The 10,577-nt window shown below is 31.6% G+C and overlaps 1 long non-coding RNA gene across 1 annotated transcript; it reads right to left on the minus strand.

Moving 5' to 3' along the window:
• Positions 1-4,610: 4,610 nt before the first annotated feature.
• LOC143066342 (uncharacterized) lies at positions 4,611-6,422 on the minus strand. Its single transcript, XR_012975565.1, has 3 exons — positions 6,251-6,422; positions 5,358-5,410; positions 4,611-4,640 (listed from the first exon to the last, which is right to left on the minus strand). It is a non-coding gene; the product is annotated as an uncharacterized LOC143066342 (long non-coding RNA).
• Positions 6,423-10,577: the final 4,155 nt, after the last annotated feature.

A 10,577-nucleotide genomic window follows, 5' to 3' on the forward strand; every position in this document is an offset into this window, starting at 1 on the left:
GCAATTTTCAATTTTTTCTGTAATTTTGGTGTGTGTAGCACGGTTATTTCAGACCAAGGATCAGAATTTATTGCCAAATGTACAATGGAAGTTTGCAAAATGTTGAATGTAGAGCAAGAATTTACACCTAGTATGATGCATCACTGTTTGGGTCGCTGTGAACGTACACATCGTACCTTAGCGGAGCGTTTAACGCCTTATGTTTTAGACAATAAACAATGGGAAGAAATGCTTCCTGGAATAGTATTCTCAATCAATAGTTGTGTAAATTCAGGATCAAAATACTCTGCTTTTGAAATTGTCTACGGAAAAAGGCCAAATTTTCCGTTATCGCCTTCTTACATAGTTGATTTTAAAGATATTCCGAAAGATGTAAAAACCTATGTTGAGAATTTGGATGCCCGTTTGAACATTATTCGAGAGCATGTAAAATTGAATACCCTTGTTGCTCAACGGAAAATGGTAGAGACCGAAAATAAAAATGCACATGAACTAGATTTGACCGTAGGCGACAATGTTTATTTATCCAGAGAGCCCGTTGGACAAGGCAGGAAATTTCAGCATAATTATGATGGACCGTTTACTGTAACATGTCTTCCGAGTGCACATCTAGTTATTTTAAGAGATCCAACAGGAAAGAGAAATTTTCGCCGTCCCGTGCACATCAATAGATTAAAGCTTGCACATATACGGGTGCCCTTACCAGCACCTTATTTTAACCAACAAACCGACGAAAGTGAAAATACTAGCAGTAAGTCGGATAATAGTTCTAGCTTCGTTGACAGAGACACCTCGGAGAATTCTAAGTCTATATCTACAAATGTTACGACAGAAAGTGAAGCCCTGGATACAGATGTGGTTTCTCAACATGATACTACAAATTTAAATAGACCAAGAAGGAATATTCAGAAGCCTGTGCGGTACCGTGATGATAACTATATAGACCCCGATAAAATAGTGGATTCATGCGAAAACAATCAATTGAAAGTAAAACGTATTCTTGCCAAGCGAAAAGACGGTGCAAATTTCGTTTACTTGATTCAGAAAGTAGGAGAACCAGCACAGAATGCAATTTGGCTCCCTTTATCAAAATTACCACCCAAAGCACAAACCTTGCTACTTTCAAGACCACCGCCGTTGATTCAGTAGTTATATTTTTAGTAAAATTTCGCATGGTGATGATTGCATCGCCAAACGATTAGCTCAAGTCAAACATGTCATATATTGAAAAGTTATTCCAATGAAACAATCAGAGTGCCGTAGATGAAATTTCAGAAATCGGTTTAATTCCTTGTTTTGGTGATGATTGCATCGCTAAACAGAAAATGCGTGCGTTGTAAAGTGATGATTGCATCGCTTAACTGAAATTATACACTTCGTTTAAAAATAGCATTGATTGGATGTCTTACAAAATTTAGTTGCGACCTTTTTAAAGTGATGATTGCATCGCTCAATTTATTTACACTTCGTTAAGCAATACCTATGGTTGGACTTTTGAGGAAGATAAATATATATGTATATTGTTGTTTTGGTGATGATTGCATCGCTAAACTAACATAACATTCGATTGCGGGATTTACACAGTTTATATGAACTATGCAGAAGGACATAATCTTCTTGATTTGTGACCTTTTTTTTTGGTGATGATTGCATCGCTCAATTTATTTACACTCCGTTAAGCAATACCCATGGTTGGACTTTTGTTCTGCTGTTTTGGTGATGATTGCATCGCTAAACTTACATACCTTAGATCGCGAGATGTGATCAGTTACAGTCATACCCTGATTTTCAGCTATGGACTATACAGAAGGACATAATCTTCTTGATTTGTGACGTTTTTGGTGATGATAGCATCGCTTTAATTGAATTGCACTAATGTACTTTTATTTACTGTTATTTTCGTATGATATTACGATTGATTGTTTTGATTTTTCTTAAAGATATGCATTTCTATCAAATGTTTCATTCAAAAGGTATATATACCATGAAGCTAGAAAAGGCATTAATTGAACTAGATGTGTTACATGCAACAGAATTGAAAAGTTTTTCAAATAATTGCGAAAGTTTTTCTCAGTTGAATATATAACGGTGTACAGAGTGTTAGTGTCTGCTGGAGTGAAAACCTGCATATTTTCTATAACATTGTTTATTGAGGCTGAGAGTGTATGTATATATGTCTATCAAAATTATTTTCATGAAACTTCTGGCTACTTTATAAGTGTGTGTGTGATAGTGTTATACTAGATTGTGTTATTTAAAATATTTATATTAAGAGTTTCTGGTCTCTGCTAGCAGCACTGTGATTAGAGCACAAATTGTAACCAATATATAGCAAACTTAAGAGTTGAGTCAACTGTATGAAAGTTATATTCATCTTATATATGATATAGTATATATGCAAGTACAAACAAAACTGTGTCCATGTACGGAGTTAGTAATGCCAGAGTGAGAAAGGGTGTATACAAATTTGAAACGTTTTTTATTATTATTATTATTGTATTATGTCATATTGCTGTCTGCATTTCCAGTGACCAGACCAAAATTTTTCAAATTTTATATTTGGGCGGGGGATGTTATATACCTCTATTTGGTATTTCTGGTTACCGGAAATGTAGGACATAATTTAGCCTGTTTATTGTATTTTACGGGACTGGATATCTTTTTATGCTTGTCGGCGGCGAACAGTTAGTGTCGTCTGTCACCCATGTGTTTTGTTAGATGGCAGTAAAATAAAATTTGGAAAACGAAAAGCGTGACTTCAATCCCATAGTCCCCCCAAGACAACAAAAAAGGATTGAGGCCCACGACAATATATATGAGTCCCACTGAAAGAATGAAATCGATTGAACTGGAACTTTTAACTTGTTACTCATTTTACTATTAATTCTATGAATATATATATATATATATATATCTTTAATATTTTTTGTCCGGCTACAGAGCAACGTAGGAGTGTCTTTCTATAGAAAAAATAGAAAAAAGGAATTAAAATCACCATATTTTTGTCTGGTGTACTACATTCTAATCCTGGTATCTTTGATAACTATTTAAACCACTGGGTAGATGCCACTGCTGGTGGACGTTTCGTCCCCGAGGGTATCACCAGCCCAGTAGTCAACACTTCGGTGTTGACATGAATATCAATAATGTTATTCATTTTTATAAATTTCCCGTTTACAAAAGTTTGAATTTTTTTCGTAAAACTAAGGATTTTCTTATCCCAGGCATAGATTTCCTTAGCCGTATTTGGCACAACGATTTAGAATTTTGGATCCTCAATGCTCTTCAACTTTGTACTTGTTTTGCTTTATAAATATTTTGATATGAGCGTCACTGATGAGTCTTATGTAGACGAAACGCGCGTCTGGCGTACTAAATTATAATCCTGGTATCTTTGATAACTATTTATACCACTGGGTCGATGCCACTGCTGGTTGACGTTTCGTCCCCGAGGGTATCACCAGCCCAGTAGTCAACACTTCGGTGTTGACATGAATTTCAATAATGTGGTCATTTTTATAAATTTCCCGTTTACAAAAGTATGAATTTTTCGGAAAACTAAGGATTTTCTTATCCCAGGCATAGATTTCCTTAGCCATATTTGGCACAACGTTTAGGAATTTTGGATCCTCAATGCTCTTCAACTTTGTACTTGTTTAGCTTTATAAATATTTTGATATGAGCGTCACTGATGAGTCTTATGTAGACGAAACGCGCGTCTGGCGTACTAAATTATAATCCTGGTATCTTTGATAACTATTTGTGATGTATTTTCGTCTGGAAACTTTTGAAGGATGTAAAGTTCCTTCTGATAGTGATTCAAACTAAGGTAGGATTTTGAAAAGTCCTATGTTATTATTGGATGTATATCTGTGGATTTTACCATGAACTTAGAATATCAAAATACCAACTCAATGTTCTCGTGCTGTAGTGTTGTTGAAATCAATACAATAACCCAACCTTTAGTTAATAAGTGTAAGAAATTTAATTGTGTCTTCAGTAATTTTAAAGATCAATCCGAATATGCCTGGATTTCAAGAAAGATAGACATAAATATATTTTCAAAACAAAGAGATAAAAATACACACTTTAATATGCAGTCAAACTAAATTATAGCTGTATATAGACCCCCTAAACAGAGAATTGTCCATATTCTGAGTTAGAGCTGGTTGACTTTTCTAATATTTTAAAATTAAAATTTGTCCTAAAAGTAGTACACTACAATAAAAAAAATCTTTTTGAGAAATAGCAGTTGCGATTTAAAAAAAAAAATATTTTTTTAAAGAAATGCAATTTGAAATTACTATGTTCTCGGGCCATAATATCAATTCATATTTATTTTTCATATTGGAACACTTCAGACGATAACATCTAAGTTTGAGGCCTTTTCCCATAGAAATGATTGTTGAAAATCCTTTCCAGGTTCAATCCACCATTTTCTAAATGGCGTGTACCAAGTCAGGAATACGACAGTTGTTGTCCATTCGTTTTGTATGTGTTTTTTCATTTGATTTGCCATGTGATTAGGAACTTTCTAATTTTATTTTCCTCGGAGTTCAGTGTTTTTTTATTTTACTTTTTTCCAAAATAAAGTCCTTTTGAAATTGTTACCTTGATTATTCTTCTGTGTACATTCAGTACTGCAAAATAAAAAATAAATAAATAAATTCAAAGTAAGAATATATATGGTGAGTGTGTGATGACATTGAAAGCCATTCAGCCATTAGAGAGTTAAAATTTTGTTCATTGATAATTGTATTTTTAACCAGTCAAACGCTTATTTTCAGATGTATTAACATTGCACTAAATTATAAACATGTGTACTAACTTTTAAATTACTGTGACCAAAAACTCGCTGAATCCATAAGAGTAACTTACTTTTAACCATTACTATTACTTTAGAACGTTTTAAAGGCATATGTTGTTCTTGATATTGAAAAATTGACAAAGTATGAGACTGCAATCTAAGGAATTGCTGCCCAAAAAAAAAAAAAAAAATACAATCTTTTATTTTGCGAAGCCTATCCTCTCGAAACTTATACAAAAACTAAAAACATTGAAAAAACTTCTGAATTAACAGTACTTTAACTTATCACACATAACACAAGTTTAGTGTATCATTATTCCATCTTACCTTTAACTGTGAAACAATGGTTAAAATCCTAATTTGGAAATAACAGTCAACAGATCACTTACTGATGAACAAGTGAACTAAACATAATCTGATGTGAGCACAAAATTCCTAAATCACGTCTTCACGACTTTGAAATAAAGATCTTTATAAAATATAAATTAAATCTTAAGAACGTTTCACTGTCAAGGCGACAAATATATATTACTGTAAAAATACTAGATACCATCAAACTCTACATCAATATTGAAACATCTGTGGTCTGTTTCTACTGTTCCTCTATAAAAACAATAAACACTAACGTTATTAAGATCATAAATAATGCTCAACTTGTCTTAAATGTAAAAGTCCTTTTATCAATAACGCTTTTGGTATTGTTTTTAGGTTATTAATGTTGTCTTTGTTCATGATGGGGATAATATAACACTGGGGGGCATTGCTGACGAAGATTTCACGCAGAAAAAACATTGTCACATGACTTTGTAATACCATTCTTTGCACTAAGAACATTTGGATTAAACTGTTGCAGGTGATCTTAGAAGCCTGCATAATTTTAATAAGATGTGTGATTTATCTACTAGAAAATAGATTTTTTTTACAATTATTTTGAGATAGAAATTTGCTGCCCCAAGTCTGTTGTTACGCAACTTCCATATTTTCTATATGGAATATGCTCTGACGTTTAACAGTCTCAACAGGTCTTTATATTCATCTGGGTCTAAGAACACCATAACCTTTATTATGCAAATTAAAAGTGATTAAAAAGAAGAAAGAATAGAGGTTAATATCCCCTGCTTTCCCAATATTTTATCTTTTTAACATGTCCAAGGGCAATAGGTTGAAAAAAATGTTTATTTGGTTCTTTTTACAGATATCTTAAAGAAATAAATGCTTGAGAAATCTTACAACGCAATTTTCAATATAATTAACATTTACAGGGGCAGAACTCTTTCAAAATTAGTACTGATTTAAACCTATGATATAAAGTTTTAAATATTCTTGCAATAATTATACATCTGATTTGGTTGCAATGAGGAAAAAATAGGACATTCATGAGCAAATATGGCTCTGCAGAAAGACACGATCGAGGATTTCTGTTTATAATAAATCATAACTTACTGTTTAACAACTAAGCACACAACATGCATTCCTATTTGAAACCGCTGGTTGTCTGGATTAATAAGTCGAACTAAAGTTGTAAGTGTCTTGTTGAAGCCATCAGTAGTAGATGTTTTTAAAAATCTCAGCAAGGCTTTAGAATGGGAATCAAATTTCATATCCTTAGAAATGAATTTCTGTTCTACAAGAGGTTTCTCACTTTAAATAAATACAAAATTAATATTAATATCAAGTCATAATAATTTATTGTAATAAAATACCAATATCATGCCAAACAGCTTTATACAAGGTTTCCATTAGCTAAACGTTTATAAACATGAAAGTATAAAACCAAATACCATTGAACCAAATAAAAGAATTCAAATTAATAACCAGGACAATGTAATATAATTGCCAACGAACACAGGTCAAAAGGGCCTGATATGATACTTCATTGACTGCAACACAATTCTTCCAAAAAGAATAAAGTCACAGTTTGGAGTTATTATGCGTCAGTTCCATTTGTTCTTTCAACATTTTTTTCTCATGATAAGGTAGTTATGAGGTCTTTTTTCATCTTATAATATAAAATGGCAGATATTTACCGGTCTAGATCTATAATGATTCTTGCTCCTGGCAATGTTCCAATCAGTTATATCAGTCTATATATCCGGGATGGCTTAATATTCGTACACAGTTTTTAAAAGCAAAAAAAAAAAAAAAAAAAGAAACATGCCCAATGAAAGGCTTAAAAAGTCTTGGCAATATGACACTTCATACAATTGAAATTGATTTTCAAAAACAGTTAGCTAGTGACGTTTTATAAGAACACAGCACTTTTTTAACAATGTCACCAATATCTTGCATGTTTTACACTAAAACATACATACCTGGGTAGACCACCATTCCAAAATACATACACAGGAAATTCACAGTTAGCAGTAAAACTTTCTTCTATTAATCCAGATAAAGGATCACATTTAATGACAGTTCCTGCTGCAAATGTTGGCGATACAAACTTCGACTGTAAATACAAGTTGAAATAACATCTTTGGTTAGAGTCTGTATAGAGAAGTGTCAAGCTAAATACCTTATCTTCAAACTTTCTATTTATACTGACATTTAATTAAGTCATTCCAAAGTTGGTTTGAAGATTAAAAACTTCCATACCCTTTTACTGATATTGTGCTCAGCTTCCGCAAAAAGATGCCTTTAAAACATAAAGAACCGCAATTTTTAGGTTTAATTTTGCCAAATTTAGCTGATGATTTGTTTTACAAAATAAATAGAGAACGTATGTATGGGCCACACACACCTCTGCTTGTAAATATTATTGCATCAACTTCAACATATAGGTGCAGGGTTCACATTGTTAACACCAATTTGTGAATATTAACGTTATGAGTAAGTTTCATGACATTTGGTTGAAGCAAACAAAGGTTAGAAAACAGAAACGACGGATTTAGCTTTTTTTCCCATTTATTAGGTGGCATAACTTCAGAACGATAAATGTGACGCCACCAAATTCCGCACTTGATATGTGTTTTACAGACAGTAGCATTGTGTTTCAGCTTCATAACATTTGATTTAGGAACATTTAAGTTAGACCAAGGAGAAGCTAAGCAACATAATTTCGAACTTGAGCTGTGTTTTGTAGTAACAAGCATTGAGTATAAGTTTCATAACATTTAGTTGAGAGAAACTAAAGTTGGAGAACAGAAACGAAAGAGTTAGCATTTTTTCCATTTATAGAATGGCATAACCTAAGAAAGGTAAAAGTGTTGAGCTCAATATCAAACTTTTTTTTGTAATAAGCTGTGTGGATAAGTTTCATAACATTTGGTTAAACTCAACTTAAGTTAGAGAACAGACACGACATATTAAGCATTTTTCCATTCTTAAAGGGCATAAATTTAGAACGGTAAAAGTGAAACCATCCAATTTCAAACTTGATCTGCGTTTTTTGGTAGTAAGCATTGAGAATAAGTTTAATAATATTTTGTTGAAACAAACTAAATTTCAAAAACTGAAACCAAATATTCAGCAATATTTTTTTCAAAAAGGTGCATAACTCATAAACAATTTAAGTAATGTCATACAATTTCGAACTTGCTCTGTGTTTTGTGGAAATAAACATTTTGATACGTTTTATAACATTCGGTTGAGGCAAACTATATCAAGAGAATGTAAATATAAAAAAGAAGATGTAAACCAATTTGTTTTATACATAAACGAATGGACGGTCGTGCAAGGGTAACACTTCCCCTATAGAGGCATAAATAAATTATTCACATTTCTTCTTAAGAAAAACTTACATTTAAACTTCCTCTGGTTAAATCAATAGCTGAAATATTAGACAAAAAATAATCATGTCTGCTAAATGTCTAAACATAAACTGTTGTCAACAAATAATTTTTAATGTTTTGACTGTTTTAAGATTTCTCGCTTCATTTTCAATCGCAATGACAAAATAATATACATTTTATTGATAGACAAAATATTTGAAAATTAGATCGTCATCATAATTAAAATGGTAATTGGGAACAATTCATTTTTCTAGCTGGATACATATATATAAAATATTTGATAATAAGATAGGTATATGTTTCCATTTCTTATTGCACTTGCAAATATGAAAATAAGTTTTAAAAATTGTGTTACTATTTTTTTTTTTTTTAGTAAATGTATAATTAGATTTCCTTTATAATATTTATGTTCAGATTCCCTTAATAAATACTACTAGATTGACCTATAGAGCATAATGAGTCACTGATTTCTCAAACAGTTTTGAATTAAGATAAGACATCCAAACTGTTTATGATTTACTTTTATTTTATTTTTATTGATTTCAAGCTGGTTCACTTTACCTTTCCCGTACTAACTTTTGCAAATGCATTGTTTATCTTTCAAGTGTCTAACTGGAAATAATTATGATATCAAGGTAAACACACTGTTTCTCCGCCTACCCATTACACTATGGTATCAATGTCTGAGCAAACAACTGAACAAAGTTTTCAAGCAAGGCATTTAAACTTGATTTGCATGCCATATTATTTTAACTCTAACGTTTTGAGATTCCCATCACATATAAGGCCAACATTCCTGAGGTCAAAATTGGCATCTCATCTCTTGATTTCAACCAGTCAAAGTGGAAAAAAAACCTGTCTGATGTTAACAAAATATCTTGCAATTCTGATGGTTTGTATATGTTTGGACAAGGCTCTTATTCATTGAATACCATTTATCTCGTGAAATTTGCCTTAAATTCATGACTGGCATTATTAGGATTCTGAAGGGGAGACTTTGATTTCCATCAGGAGATCACATTTTTCGACTTATATGCAATACTTTTATCAAGTCTTCATGCTTGACATACACATAAATTAACAAGCTTTCTATTATTAAATTCAAATAAGTATACACACATATCAGTTACTATAAACCATTAATTAATTTCCCTAATAGCTTGAAAGTTTTTTCTGGATTATTAAATCATAAATCCGTGAAATACAAAACACTTATTATAAAATAACTGCTAGCTGCCACCTTGGAACAGCTACAAGATTCATTCACAATTTATGTAATTTCCTATACCACCTTGGTTGTGCGTATACACATCATTATGAAACTAGTGTATCTGTGTAAATATATATTTTGGTGATAAATTTCATGACATTATCATAGGTAAGATACATAGAATATTGTAGAATATTGTGTTCGTTGAACAATGTTATATCAAAGAAGTGATCAAATCCAAAAACAAAATAATAACTCAACGTATCAAGCCACCCACATAAAGCTTTAAATTAAATGATTACAATGTTTAGCCAAAACAAATGTTAGGTCATTCAAGCAGCTACAATGAAGATTTTGCAGCAATAGTTAATTTGTGATTTATATCCCCAAATTTATTTAATACGTTTTGTCCACTAAAAATCAAACTTTGTATTATTTCTATTTTGAAGACTACTTTGTAAGGTATTTTTATATATAATTACTTTATTAATAAATCAGTGATGTAAAATGTAACAGATTATTATAAAAGGATAACGTATTCAAAGAGTTGTCTTTGTGTTTAACAATTTTATATTTTGACATAAAGAGGAAAGCATAAAGGTGAAATAGACTAAAAACAATCTTTGTAATAAAGAAGATTAGATTTTCAAAAAGGGTGACACAAAAATTCCTGTGATTTGTTAAGAGTTATGTTCGTTAATACAGCTCTACTCTGTTTATATGAAATGATTCATTACTCTTATATAACATTTTAAATCATTCTTGTTGGTTTTCCCGTTTGAATTGTTTTATACCTGTCATTGTTTGGGGCCCTGTATAGTTTGCTGTTCGG

Source organism: Mytilus galloprovincialis, chromosome 3 (genome assembly GCF_965363235.1).
Source record: "Mytilus galloprovincialis chromosome 3, xbMytGall1.hap1.1, whole genome shotgun sequence".
NCBI classification, from domain to species: domain Eukaryota; kingdom Metazoa; phylum Mollusca; class Bivalvia; order Mytilida; family Mytilidae; genus Mytilus; species Mytilus galloprovincialis.